Raw genomic sequence first — 13,406 nt, forward strand, 5'->3', positions numbered from 1 at the left:
GCAAGTTGATCTTGAAGAAATTCAAGAGTCAAGTGGTGAATGAACTTCAAACTCTAGCCCTCAACTTGAGGAGGAAACTCCTGTTGAGCCAATTGACGAATCTGTACCTCTGAGGCGTTCCACGAGAGTTAGGAGTGCACCTGAGCATTACTATGGATTCCATATTACTGCAGAAGGTGAGACACTTATTAGTGATGAGACACTAGTAAGTCAAGATGACCCTAACAACTACGAGGAAGCCATGGCAGGCCCCGAGTCTGCTAAATGGAAAGAGGCTATGGATAGCGAGATACAATCCATGTATGACAATCAAGTTTGGAACTTGGTTGAGAATGTACCAGGTCGAAAGACTGTAGGCTAGATTGGTTGCAAAGGGCTTCTCTCAAATTCCTGGAGTGGATTATGATGAGACCTTTTCTCCGGTAGCCAAGATTAAGTCTATTCAGGTTCTGTTAGCCATAGCCGCATTTCATGACTATGAAATTTGGCAAATGGATGTCAAAACCGCTTTCCTTAATGGGAAGTTGGCTGAAGATGTTTACATGAGTCAGCCAGAGGGTTTTGTCAGCAACAAGTACCCTAATAGAGTGTGTAAGCTTGAGAAATCCATTTATGGATTAAAGCAAGCACCTCGCAGATGGAATCTTTGCTTTGATGAAAAGGTCAAGGAATTTGGCTTTTCTAGGAGTGAAGATGAATCTTGTGTATATGTCAAGGCTAGTGGGAGTATAGTTAGCTTTTTGGTATTGTATGTGGATGACATACTACTCATAGGAAACGACATTCCAACCCTGCAGGAAGTAACGTCCTGGCTTGGAAAGTGTTTCGCTATGAAGGACCTTGGTGAAGCTGCCTATATTTTGGGGATAAGGATCTTGAGAGATCGGAGTAAAAGACTAATTGGTCTTAGTCAAAGTACCTACTTGGAGAAGGTTCTGAAGAGATTCAGAATGCAAGACTCCAAGAAAGGAGAGTTGCCCATCCAGAGTAACGCCAAACTGAGTAAGACACAAAGCCCTAGCACTGAGGCTGAGATAGCACAAGTGAGTCGAGTACCTTATGCTTCGGCTGTAGGATCGATCATGTATGCTATGACGTGTACTCGACCTGATGTAGCTTTTGCCCTGAGCATGGTTAGCAGGTTTCAGGGGAACCCTGGCAAGGCACACTGGACTGCGGTAAAGAATATTCTCAAGTACCTACGAAGGACTAAGGACCGGGTCCTTACCCTCGGTGGGAGTGATGACTTGAGAGTTGTAGGGTATAGTGATGCCAGCTTCCAGACTGATAGGGATAACTTCCGCTCTCAGTCGGGCTGGGTCTTTACCCTAAATGGACGAGCAATTTCTTGGAAGAGTTCCAAGCAAGAGACAGAGGCAGATTCTACTTGTGAATCAGAGTATATTGCAGCTAGCGAGGCGGCAAAGGAGGCGTTATCGCTGAGGAACTTCATTCGAGACCTTGGAGTTGTACCAGCTATTAAAGAGCCAATGGAAATTTTCTGCGATAGTGAAAGTGTTGTTGCCTTAGCCCAGGAACCAAGGGATCACGGGAGATCCAGACACATCGACAGAAAATACCATTTCATCAGACATCGGATCGAAGAAGGACTCCTCGTGGCAAAGAGGGTATCATCAGATGAGAATCCGGCAGATCCCCTCACGAAGGGACTGACTCGGGTTAAGCATCTCCAGCATGCTCGGAGCATAGGGCTGAAGGATGATATTAGATTTAGTAGTTAGATAACCTCGAAATTTGTAAAGTGTAATTGACATTTGATGATGAATAAAAGTGTTTTATTTATGAGTAAAGTGTTACTATCTCTTGTCGATCGTTTACTATATTTCTTTTGCATGTTTTGACTTCCAGAATAATTTTGTTTGGTATAACATATTATTCAAACCTCCACAGTCGGTCATATGTCGGAAGTAGGTATGAATCAAGACTGTCATGTTTGGTTGTAGAGGTTTGGGACAAGGCTACAGCAATCATGAGTGCTCATAAGTTCTGAGCATTGGACTCAACCCACGCTCACTGGAATCACTTCATGGAATTCTATCTCGAGTGATCGTGAGACGGTAATATCATATAAGTCTTTAAACCTAGAGATATGATTTGTTACTTACAAGTTGGTTATGCATTGATTGTACGAAAAATGCATTGGTAACTCGATGTTATAAATCGCGCTCTTGTGTGTAATCCAATGAGTAGTAGAACAAACATATGAGTCGAAGTTTATCTGTTCCTTCTTGGATTAGAAGCTGATATCTGGGCCCCTCGATGATTTTGTTTTGACCTATGTACGGGGCCCGGTCAGAACTAAATTGATGTGTTCAATGAAGTTCTTTGTCAAACAAATCGGAAATATGGAAACAAATTGTTGGACAATAAGTAAGACATTGTTCCATGTATTTGTCCGACTGATATCTAGAACAGAGGATTATATGATCACTTATCTTAAATGGCGTACCATCATCTTCTCAGTTTCGAGAAACCTTGTAAAGAGCTACGATTGCCGATCGGTTCCTGAAGTCATACTTGCAGTAATAGTTATTAGACTTATCCAAGTGGGAGACTATTGGATAAGGTGTCTAAGTCCATAACTATTTCTGGTATGTACTTGACCCGACCCGGCATGGTCCATTTGGGTTGCATGGCACCATGCAATTGGATAGACTAAATGAGAGAAATAACACTTGGAGATTATTAATATATTATAAGTTCTAATATATTAATAATATTATTTGATTAGTTTGATCAAGAATTAATTTAGAATTAATTAAGTGATCAAAAGATAACTAATTAAATATATGGGTTGATTATGTAAATCATCCATATCTTGTATAGTGGGCTAAAAGGCTCCATGGACTATCAAGTTGGGTTCCACCCATAGGATGCTCCATGGATGCTCCATGGGAGTTACAAACCCATGGGTCATGGAAACGAAGAGTCATGACACATTAGGGTTTAACCCTAGATGTGTCAACACTATATAAGTAACATGTTCTCCACCTAAAATCGGCTACACTAAGAAACAAGAGGGCTTGGCCGATTTTGAGAAGTGTGTGTTCTCTCATAAGTTCTTCCAAGAGCATTTGGTGTTGTGTGAAACATTTGAGGCATCACACTTGGGGTGCTAGGCTCACAAGGTTTCAAGGGACACAAACAACAACAAGGTAAGTTATTCTATCTATACATTAAGTTAAAATTGTTCCCCATGTATGCTAGATAGGAATATAACCTTGGAATTCAACTTTGCATGACAATTAGATAAACATAGATCCAAGGTTATTAGGGTTGCATGTACACTTAGGAAGTGTTAGAATGCTCAAAACCCATCAGACCCAACACAATATTTTATAATTTGGAAGAAGGATGCCGTAATCCAAGCTATAAAATATTTGAAGGTAGGCGAATGACGATTCACCAATTTCCACCATGAAAAACGAAATAATTTATTAGGTTTTAATTGGATTTGAAATTCCTAGATCTTTTGAGATTCATTGAACTTTTCAATGGCATGTTTCAATCTTGAGTGTGCCCTCTCAAATTTTGTGACTGGGATGCCGAGGATCACAAAACAAGGTGTGAATAACCATACCAATTCACTTGGCACCCTTAATATTATCACGTAATCAATGTGCCGGTTAACCACACACGCTCCATTGATCTATGACAAACATTAAGTCACACTTCGTGGTCCTTACTAGTCCAAGTTAGTGTGTCGGTTAACCACACACGCTCCACCAACGACTTGGTAAGGTACAAAGTGTGAATTCCATGGGCTAGCACCAAATTCACATTTTTCCTAAAGTAACTAAGATTGGGAATTAAATAAAAATATTTAGTTACTTTATAATATTCATCATACTTTTAATGAGAATTTAAAGTCATTGTCCTACCCGTTCGGCTAACGACCCTCCACCGATCAAGCAAGCGGTGGGTGAGAGTGGACACCCATTAAGTCGCCATTTTATAGGCAACAACCTTATACCCACCTTATAGACCGACTTCGTGAATGGGGCCTACTAACGGTAAAAGGACTTGTTCTTATACATATATATATATATATATATATATATATATATATATATATAATTAACCATTAATGTTATAAATAGTATAAGTGTTGAATTTTAACTTTTAAAATTCTAAGTGTTGGAATTAAAGTTTATTAAAGTGTGTGAAACTTTTCCAAATTCCAAATCTTGAGGGCAAGTTTTGTAACTCTTCAAAACTTTTCATTTCATAACTTATGAATTAAAGGTTCATAAAATGAAGACTCTTCATTTTATGTAACTTATGTGTTTTTTTAATGTGTGTTAAAGAAAAGTGACCTTTGGATATCCATAACTTGAGGACAAATTATGGACTCCATTAAAACACATAAATGATCAAGAATTAATCCTAAACAATTCAGCAAATAATTCATATCATCTTCTAAATTCATAAGAACATGAACATGATTATCAAAGTTTCAAGAATTATATGAACACATACAAACATGAAATTTTGATATATGCTATTGTAAATGGATTAGAACAACCATTACACCAACTAAAATAAGTTTTAAAACATCAAAACAATTAAGGGTAAAGTTTCTAGTCCATTTCCAGCAGCAAAAGTCAAAAATCTGCATTCTGAACCTTCTACTCGCCGAGTGCACGAACCTACTCGCCGAGTAGGATGAACTTTGCCTTGGACACGGCGAGTCCCCCCATGGACTCGGCGAGTCCATCATGTAGACAACAAAAATTTCGACTTTTTCACTATTTTGCATCAAGTATCAAACAAGCAAGCCTAGGCTCTGATACCACTATTGGGTTTTGAGCAATCTAACACTTCCTAAGTGTGCATGCAACCCTAATCAGTCGCTTGAACAGGAACATGAAACTCAACTTCTTGATTGTCAACATTTGTCCTTATCTCCAGTGTTGGATTGGCACCATCATTGATATCATTGAAGATGTCATCAAGATCTTTATTTGAAAAGGTGTACTCGGGTCCAGTGAATTGTTCAGCAATATCATCTCTTTCAAAGCCAGATAGATCAACTCTTTCATTCTCTTCTCTTTCCTCTGTTTCTGTGAACTTTTCTGTGGAACCTCCATCAAAATCACTTTGAACTGTCACATTTGTTAAAATATGCTCCTCGGACACAATACTTGTTAGAGCAGCAACAGTTTCTTCCTCATGGTCTGAAACGTCGATTACATCATCATTTATATTTGTATGATCTGATGATGCATGATCAGTTGAAGTCTAGTCATGTGACCCACCGGATGCATAAGAGTCGGTCAGCTAGGCAAAATTTCCAAATTTCTCTAAAGGGTACTTTCCTTGGAACATGATTTTCCCTTTTTGATTTTGCTTCATCAGACTGATTGTAATTGGTCCAAAAGCCTTCATGTCAAGAATCTCTCCTTTCTTGGCAAGGTCTAGAAAAAGGCAGTTGAGAAAGATCTTGATGAACCGAGGGTAAAGCAGGAATTGGTCCTTCGCCTTCTTTTTGAGATTAGTGACCATTTCTTCTAAGATAAATCTTGAGAAGTTGAAGTTGATTCCTGCTATCAGTGCAATAATAGCTTGAGTATTCCTTGAAGAGATTTCGTCTGCTCCACCCTTACACCCTGAAATACAGTTAACAAACACATGCGCCAGAAACCTCCAGTATGGAGGTAGCAGCTTCTTGAGAGTCGGTGGGAAAACGCCTTCATATCCCATCTTTTCAAGGTACTCATCAACAACTCGCAGATCAATGTCGGTAGGACAAGTAGCCTTGTCATCAATCTGTTGGGTTTTGAGCAATCTAACACTTCCTAAGTGTGCATGAAACCCTAATGAACCTTGGATCTATGTTTGTCTAAATACACGCAAAATAATAATTTTTCCAAGGTTCATAACCTATCTAACATGGCATGGGGTACTTTTAAACATAAAAGAATTAGATGAGATTACATACCTTTTGATGATGAGTTTGATTCCTAAGGAGTTTGAGGGCCAAGCACCAATAGTGCGAATGCCTCAAATGGAATCACAAATCACCACAAACTCTTGGAAAACTTTGAGAGAGTGTATACACACTTATAAAATCGGCCACACATAAAAACACACACTAGTGACACTAGTGGCTATTTCTTGCAACATAAGCATGCTTATATAATGTACATGATTAGGGTGAAACCCTAATAACCCGTGTCTTTTCCTTTCCAAGGATCCATGGGTTAAAAGCTCCATGGATCATCCATGGACTTCCATATTAGCTTAGCCCATTAACTAATGAGTATTAGCCCACACCATATAAAACAATAGCCCACAATTTAATTAGTCTTCCTTTTAATCTCTAAATTAATTCATAATTAATTTAAGACTAAGACTAATTAAATAACTTCATATTAATATATTATAACTTACAATATATTAATAAACATATATGTATAACTCTCATAAAATTACCCATAAATAGTTTGGATGAAATGCAACCCAAATGGACCATGCCGGGTCGGGTCAAGTATATACCAAATAAGTTATGGACTTAGACACCTTATCCAACACAATCTTCAATGTATCTCTGATAAACTGCTTAGTGGTGACAAATTTACATCCTTTGATAGTTGCTTCGATTGTCTACGCTCCGTTGATTTCATTTCTGATGCTAGTTGAACTCCAGAACTCATTGATTAAATCCAAGTAGATTATGGGGTTCCATGTGAGTGCTGAGACAATGCAGCATTCACGCAACCTGAACATCATTGACTTGAATTCACTGTGCGCCATGGGAGGATCATCAAGCAAAATGGAAACATTGTGACTTTCTGCAACCTTGAAACTTGCCATTTTATCTGCACCTAACAGACCAGATGAGAAATCATTTGATTAAAATGCATTGATTTTATTTCCCAATTTTAATTCCTTTAGTTTGGCCATTTTAATTAATTTTATAAGTTAAAGATTAGGTTCTCGGTCAAGAAAGTCAAACCGAAAACGTAAGGACCAACGAACAAGTCAAGACCGAAAGCTAGATTTCACACCGAAAATTAGCTAAACCGAAAGCCAAGAAGAGCAAATCTCAGCTGGACCGAAACCCGTTTGAGCCGGCTTGACCGAAAACGGCTCGGCTTGAACCGAAAGCCGTCCGGACCGAAAACGCCGACAGTTCATATATTCTCGATTTCCCATTGATTTTACGGTCGTTTTGAAGAAAAAGATACATAGAAGTGATCGAAATAACAATACCTTTGATGATTTGAAGTCGATTGAACAAAAGAACACAACAAGTTTTTCGAGATTTTAGAGAGGAAAAAGAGATTTTCGGTATTCTTATGAGAGAAAGGGAACCGAAAATGATTTCATTTTGTTCTTTAAATACCCGGTTCAAGACCTGGTCCAAACCCGAATCCCAAACCCAATTTCCAAATCCTAATGGGCTGCAACATTTTTTTTATTTAAAATTGGTCCAATACCCAACACTTTTATCAAAAATAATACTCTTTGAGGATTAATTCAGAAAAATAAAATGAAATAAAATTTCCTAAGATTTATAAATCATAAAAGAATTAAAAATAGAATAAAATAAAAATTGAAATAAAATTTTAAATGCTAAATTTTTTAAATCACACCTAAAATTAAGTCTTTAACTAAGATTAATAATTTTCATGATTTTGGGATCATAGTTGTTAGACAATCAATTGCCATTTATCAGTACCTCTCCTTTCATGAATAGATCTGGTCGATCACCAGTATTGTGGTCCACTTAAACACGAAAAATTGTGACAAATTTTAGACATGCTATAAGTGACAAGACAAGTTGATCCTATATTCCTAGATAAAACTTCCTAAGGACCATTCATCTGACGACGACCAAGGATATTGTTGTCCACCTAAATTGAGCAGCGAGATCTACAGAGCATCTAGAATTGTTCAATTTTAGATGTACTAGAACGTGTTTCCCACTTCCTGATATACCCCAATAATCAAGAACTTTCGAGATACTCCTTACTTTAGGTGAGCAGACTATTATTCATAGAGATGATTGATTTAGATTATTATTAATTATAGTTATTAGAGGGATTCGGAAGTAGAAGGTTGCATATGTTGTGTACCAGGTCGGATTTGAAATCACACAAAGGAGACAACATATGGCTAACAGATAAGAAGAATTTCATAGATATAATATGCAGAGTAATAGATTTGTATATATTGCAGTCCAGGTCGGATCTCTTCCAATCACGTAAAGGAGGCAACATATGAGTAACAGTAAGAAAGAAAGAAAATAATTTTCTACAGACCTACTTTATCCAAATTCCCCACTCGCTCCGTCAATACCGGAATTAAGGACAGAATCCGTACATCGAGGAAAAGTAAAACCACAGTTCTTGATACGGGTTCTTTAATGTGACTAGTGGATTCTCATGTATCTCCCATCTCAACCTATCTGAGCGTCGTATTGTCAGGCTAAATGGATCTATCTAGGTCAAGATTTGTCAAGTCATTTGACTTCTTAAGTTCATCTTTGTTTAGTCAAGCCCATTACATTCTTCGTGCCTACCAACGCATCGAACACAAAGCCTAGACAATTCAGCTTTGGTACTTTACACAGACTTAGATTGCCCGTTATCACTTGTTGATATCACTTCCCAACACATCATCATACATACATATCTTTTTGGTTTTTCTGTTTGTCTAATTTTTTTTTTTTTTTTTTGTAATTTTTGTTTGGTTTTTGTTTATTTCTCCCCCTAAATTTGTGCATGGGTGAGAATGAAATTAAAATGCGCAAATTTAAACTATCCTAAAACAAAATTAATCCTCGAAGCGAATCATTTTTAAAAAATTGACCAGCACATCGAATCGAGCTTTGTTAAACGACTTGGTGAACATATCCGCCACATTATTAACAGTGGGGACCTGTTCTAGCCGAATGAGCGAGTGCTCATAACACTCTCGGATAAAATGCACTTTGATATCGATGTGCTTGGTCTTTGAGTGTTGGACCGGATTTTTAGCAATTTGGATCGCACCCTCATTATCAAAAAATATAGGGGTTTCTTGAAAATTCAAACTGTAGTCCAACAGTTGATATTGGATCCATGTAACTTGAGAACAACAAGTAGATGCAGTGACATACTCCGCTTCTGTTGTTGAGGTTGAGACGGTATGCTGCTTCTTGCACTGCCATGAGACCAGTCTATCTCCCAAAAATTGGCATCCTCCTAAAGTTGATTTTCTATCAAGCTCACACCCACCATCGGGATTTTTCGGATACCAAATACCCAGTTTTGGGCAACCTTTAAGATACCAAAAAATCCATTTAAAAGTAATAAGATGAGAAAGTTTAGGATTAGCCTGGTAGCATGCGCATTGACAGACCGCAAACATTACATCTGGGCGACTAGCACTCAGATACATGAGCGATCCGATCATTGATCAATAGTACGTCTGATCTACGGATTCACCTTCAAGATCAGGAGCAAGTAAAGGTCTCTCCGCCATGGGTGTAAGAGCAGGTTTCGCGTCTCGGAACCCGAACTTCTCCAGCATATCATCCACATACTTTGATTGGTGAATAAGGATTTCGGTTGAAGATTGTTTGGCCTGAAGCCCCAAAAACGTGGTCATCTCCCCAAGCGAACTCATCTCGAACCGCTTCTTCATCACGTCTTCGAATTCTTTGCAAAGTTGTTGGCTTTTCGACCCGAATATAATTTCATCCACATAGATTTGAACAAGAATCTGATCCAGACCAACATGTTTGATAAATAAGGTCTGATCAATGGTGCCTCGGGAATAGCCTTGATCGAGCAAATCTTGAGTTAGGGTAGCATACCAAGCTTTAGGAGCTTGATGCAGCCCATACAAAGCTTTGTCTAACTTGTACACATGGTTGGAAAGCTTTGAGTTAACGAAACCTGGGAGGTTGGTCAACTTAAATCTCCTCTTTGACCTTGATATACAAGAAAGTCGTCTTGACATCCATCTGGTATACTGTGAAGTTCATGTAGGAAGCATATGCGAGGAAGATACGAATAGCCTCCAGGCGCACCAACGGAGCATAAACTTCCGTATAATCAAGACCCTCAATTTGCCAAAACCTGCGAACCACTAATCTCACCTTGTTACACACGATAACACCCGAGTCTTCTTGCTTGTTCTGAAAGACCCATATGGTATCAAGAGATTTATTTCCTTTGGGCAACTCCACCAACTTCCAAACCCCGAGCTTCTCGAATTGATTAAGTTCGTCATGCATGGCGTCAACCCAGCTGGGCTCATTTAGAGCCATTTCGACATTCTTGGGCTCTATCTGAGAAATAAAGCAGGAGTAAAGACGCGTATTGACGGCTCCACCCTGACTCCGCGTTTGAACACTGTCACCCAGCTAGCCAATAACGTTCTTTATAGGATGGTCACGCTTAATGCGAGCAGGGATCTCATGGCTGATGTCATTGATAGAGACTGGAAGATTATGGATGTTAACCACTCCTTCATTTGCTGAATGATCCACGGTAGATGAACTAGGTTCGTTTTTAGGATCTGCTACAAACTCATCAGCGATTCTTTCCGGAAAGAGAAGTTCCATCTGATTTGAAGTTACAACGAAAGTCTCTTGGTTCATGTACTCTCTTTCCACCGGAGTTAGAGGAGTAGCATTAGAATCAGGAGAAGATTGTTGAGGAGGGGAGGACTCAGAAGAATCAATTTGAACATAAGACACCATCGGAGGATCAGAAGAAACCAATGGTGGTTTGTAGACAACTTCTTCCTCTTCGTCTTAATTATGATTTTCGAACTAGACATAGACCCTACTTGATTATCGTACGACACATTGAATGATTTGAAAAGAGGTGTGTAATCAAATAGCCATTCTAGACCCACTCTAGCGTCTGTCTCATTCTCTCCAAGCCAACGAACATCGAAAGACTCCACAATCTGTTTCGTCCTCTTGTTATAAACCCTGTATGCAGTACGAGCAGTATATCCAACAAAATAGCAGTCACTGGCTTTTGCATTGAATTTGGGGTTAGATTCCAAGTGGAGAAGAGTGCAAGGGTAGCCAAATACTCTGAAATGGCTGATAGATGGCTTGTGTCCGTATAGAATTTCATACGGTATTTTCATTTTGTCTTTGTTGATCAGCACGCGATTTTGAACATAGCACGTCGTGTTAATCGCCTCCGCCCAAAAGAACACAGGAAATTTGGAGTCACACAGCATCGTCCTTGCGGCGTCTTTAAGAGTCCGATTCCTCCGTTCGGAAAAACCGTTTTGTTGTGGTGTGCGAACGGAGCTGAATTGAAGCACAATCCCTTTCTCAGGACAAAAATGATCAAGAACAGCGTTCTTGAACTCCGTTCCAATGTCAGTATGCAGCGCTTTCACTCAATTGTTAGTCTGATTCTCTATCATCACAATGAACTTCTTGATGAGGTCAGCGATCCTAGCTTTGTTGGACACAAAGAAAACCCAAGTGAAATGAGAGTAATCATCTATCACAACGAGGCAGTATGAATTGTGGTTGATACTGAGAACGTTAACCGGACCAAATAAATCCATGTGTAACAACTGAAGCACTTCATTGATGGAGTTAACCTGCTTTTGAAAGTGTGGTTTTCAATGATGTTTTCCTTGAGCACATGAAACACACTTTTCAAACGTAATAAAATCTCTAATAGGCAATCCTCGGACCATTTCGTTCTTTGCAAGCCGATTCATATTCTTTGCATTAGCGTGACTGATACGATGATGTCACAACATCGCATTTTGTTCTGAGACTTTGGAAAATAGGCAAGTGACTTCATCAGGAATATTACTGCTCATGTCTATGGTGTAGGCATTCCCATCCCGCTTAGATTTTACAAGAATCCACTTCTCCGGAATGACAATGTTCGGCTTTAAAATAAGATATTCTTTGTCGGTAAAGTGCGTCGAGTACCCTTTGTCACAAATCTGAGAGACGCTCAACAGACTGTGCTTCAATTTAGGAGCATAGTTGACATTTTCAAAACTAAGCATTTCGTTCGTCACTTTTCCTTTCTGAGTTATTTTTCCACGTTCACCGCCCATAAATGAGACATAGCCCCCCTTAAATGTTTGAATATCGTGCAGTTGGGAGATATCTCTTGTCATGTGCCGGGAGCAGCCACTATCAACATACCAAGGTCTGACGATATTCCCTTTCATTAGGTTTAGAGGTTAGTGGTGACTGATTTTAATTCAATTTTGGTACCCACGTAAAGTTAGGTTTTGAAACTTTGTTAGTTTGCTTTGAGCCGGTAGATTATCCACTCAAAGAGTTTGAAGATTCGATCGTGCCCTTTGACAAAATCGACTTAGACTTAGCATGAGTTGATTTTGGCAAACTATTATTGAATTTATGGAAAACCTGTTTATTCTTTTGAAAATTGGCCGGTTTCTTATTTGGATTTATGTTCAAGTCACCATTTCGAGAACGAATTATGGGGGATTTTCTAGTTAAAGATCGTCCCTGAAATTCATTCTCTCCTCTTTTTGATGTGTGAGATACAAATATCCGGTTTAAACAGTTTCTTGCAATGTGTCCAGCAGTGCCATAGTTAAAACAAATTTGTTTATTATCATTGGTTTTGACACTGCTTTTGACATATTTCTTTCTTTTTGTTTTTATTTCTAACACTTTCACATTTGCAAGAACAATCACTGGATTTTGAAGCAAATGTGGAAGGTGCAGAAGCATTAGAATTAGAAAAAGATACATTTTCAGATAAAACATTATCAGTTGCAATCTTATCATCGGAAAAAACAATACCACCAGACACAAAATTGTTTAAATTCGAATTTAATGTAGACTCATTACAAAGACTGACACCAAACTTTGACACATCATCATTATTAGACTTAAGAACATCAGACTTTTCATCTCTCTGCTCCCCGTAAGCTATGGACTTATCTGTACTCAAATTTGAAACGTTAGTATCCAAAACTTTTTCGTTTGAACGTGTAAATTGTTCAGAAGCACGTTTTCCATATACAAGAAGCACGTTTTCCATATACAAGAAAAGGTTATCGGTCTATTTCTTCCTGAGATAATGGAACAACAGTGTAATTATGATTCAAGGGAGGGGGACACTCTGAAATCCTAGTCCAACTTTTATCTGATTTCCATGAGTAATATTTCTCCAGTGCATTTGTCCCTCGATCATTTTTGCAACAGTTTCACTTGACCCATCGAATTTTTTAAAATTAAATTCAGCATTTTCAAAACGTGTTTTCAATGAGTTAATTTCAGCGGTCACAGCTTCAAATTTTCGTTTGATATGGTCATAGTTCTCACATTTGTTGCTGTAATCCTCTTGTAATTTCCTAAAGTCCTTTATTTTATTTTCTAGTTGAGTCTTTAAGGGCTTTTGGTTTTTCCTAAGTGTGTATCC

Source organism: Lactuca saligna, chromosome 1 (genome assembly GCF_052625555.1).
Source record: "Lactuca saligna cultivar CGN05327 chromosome 1, ASM5262555v1, whole genome shotgun sequence".
NCBI lineage: Eukaryota > Viridiplantae > Streptophyta > Magnoliopsida > Asterales > Asteraceae > Lactuca > Lactuca saligna.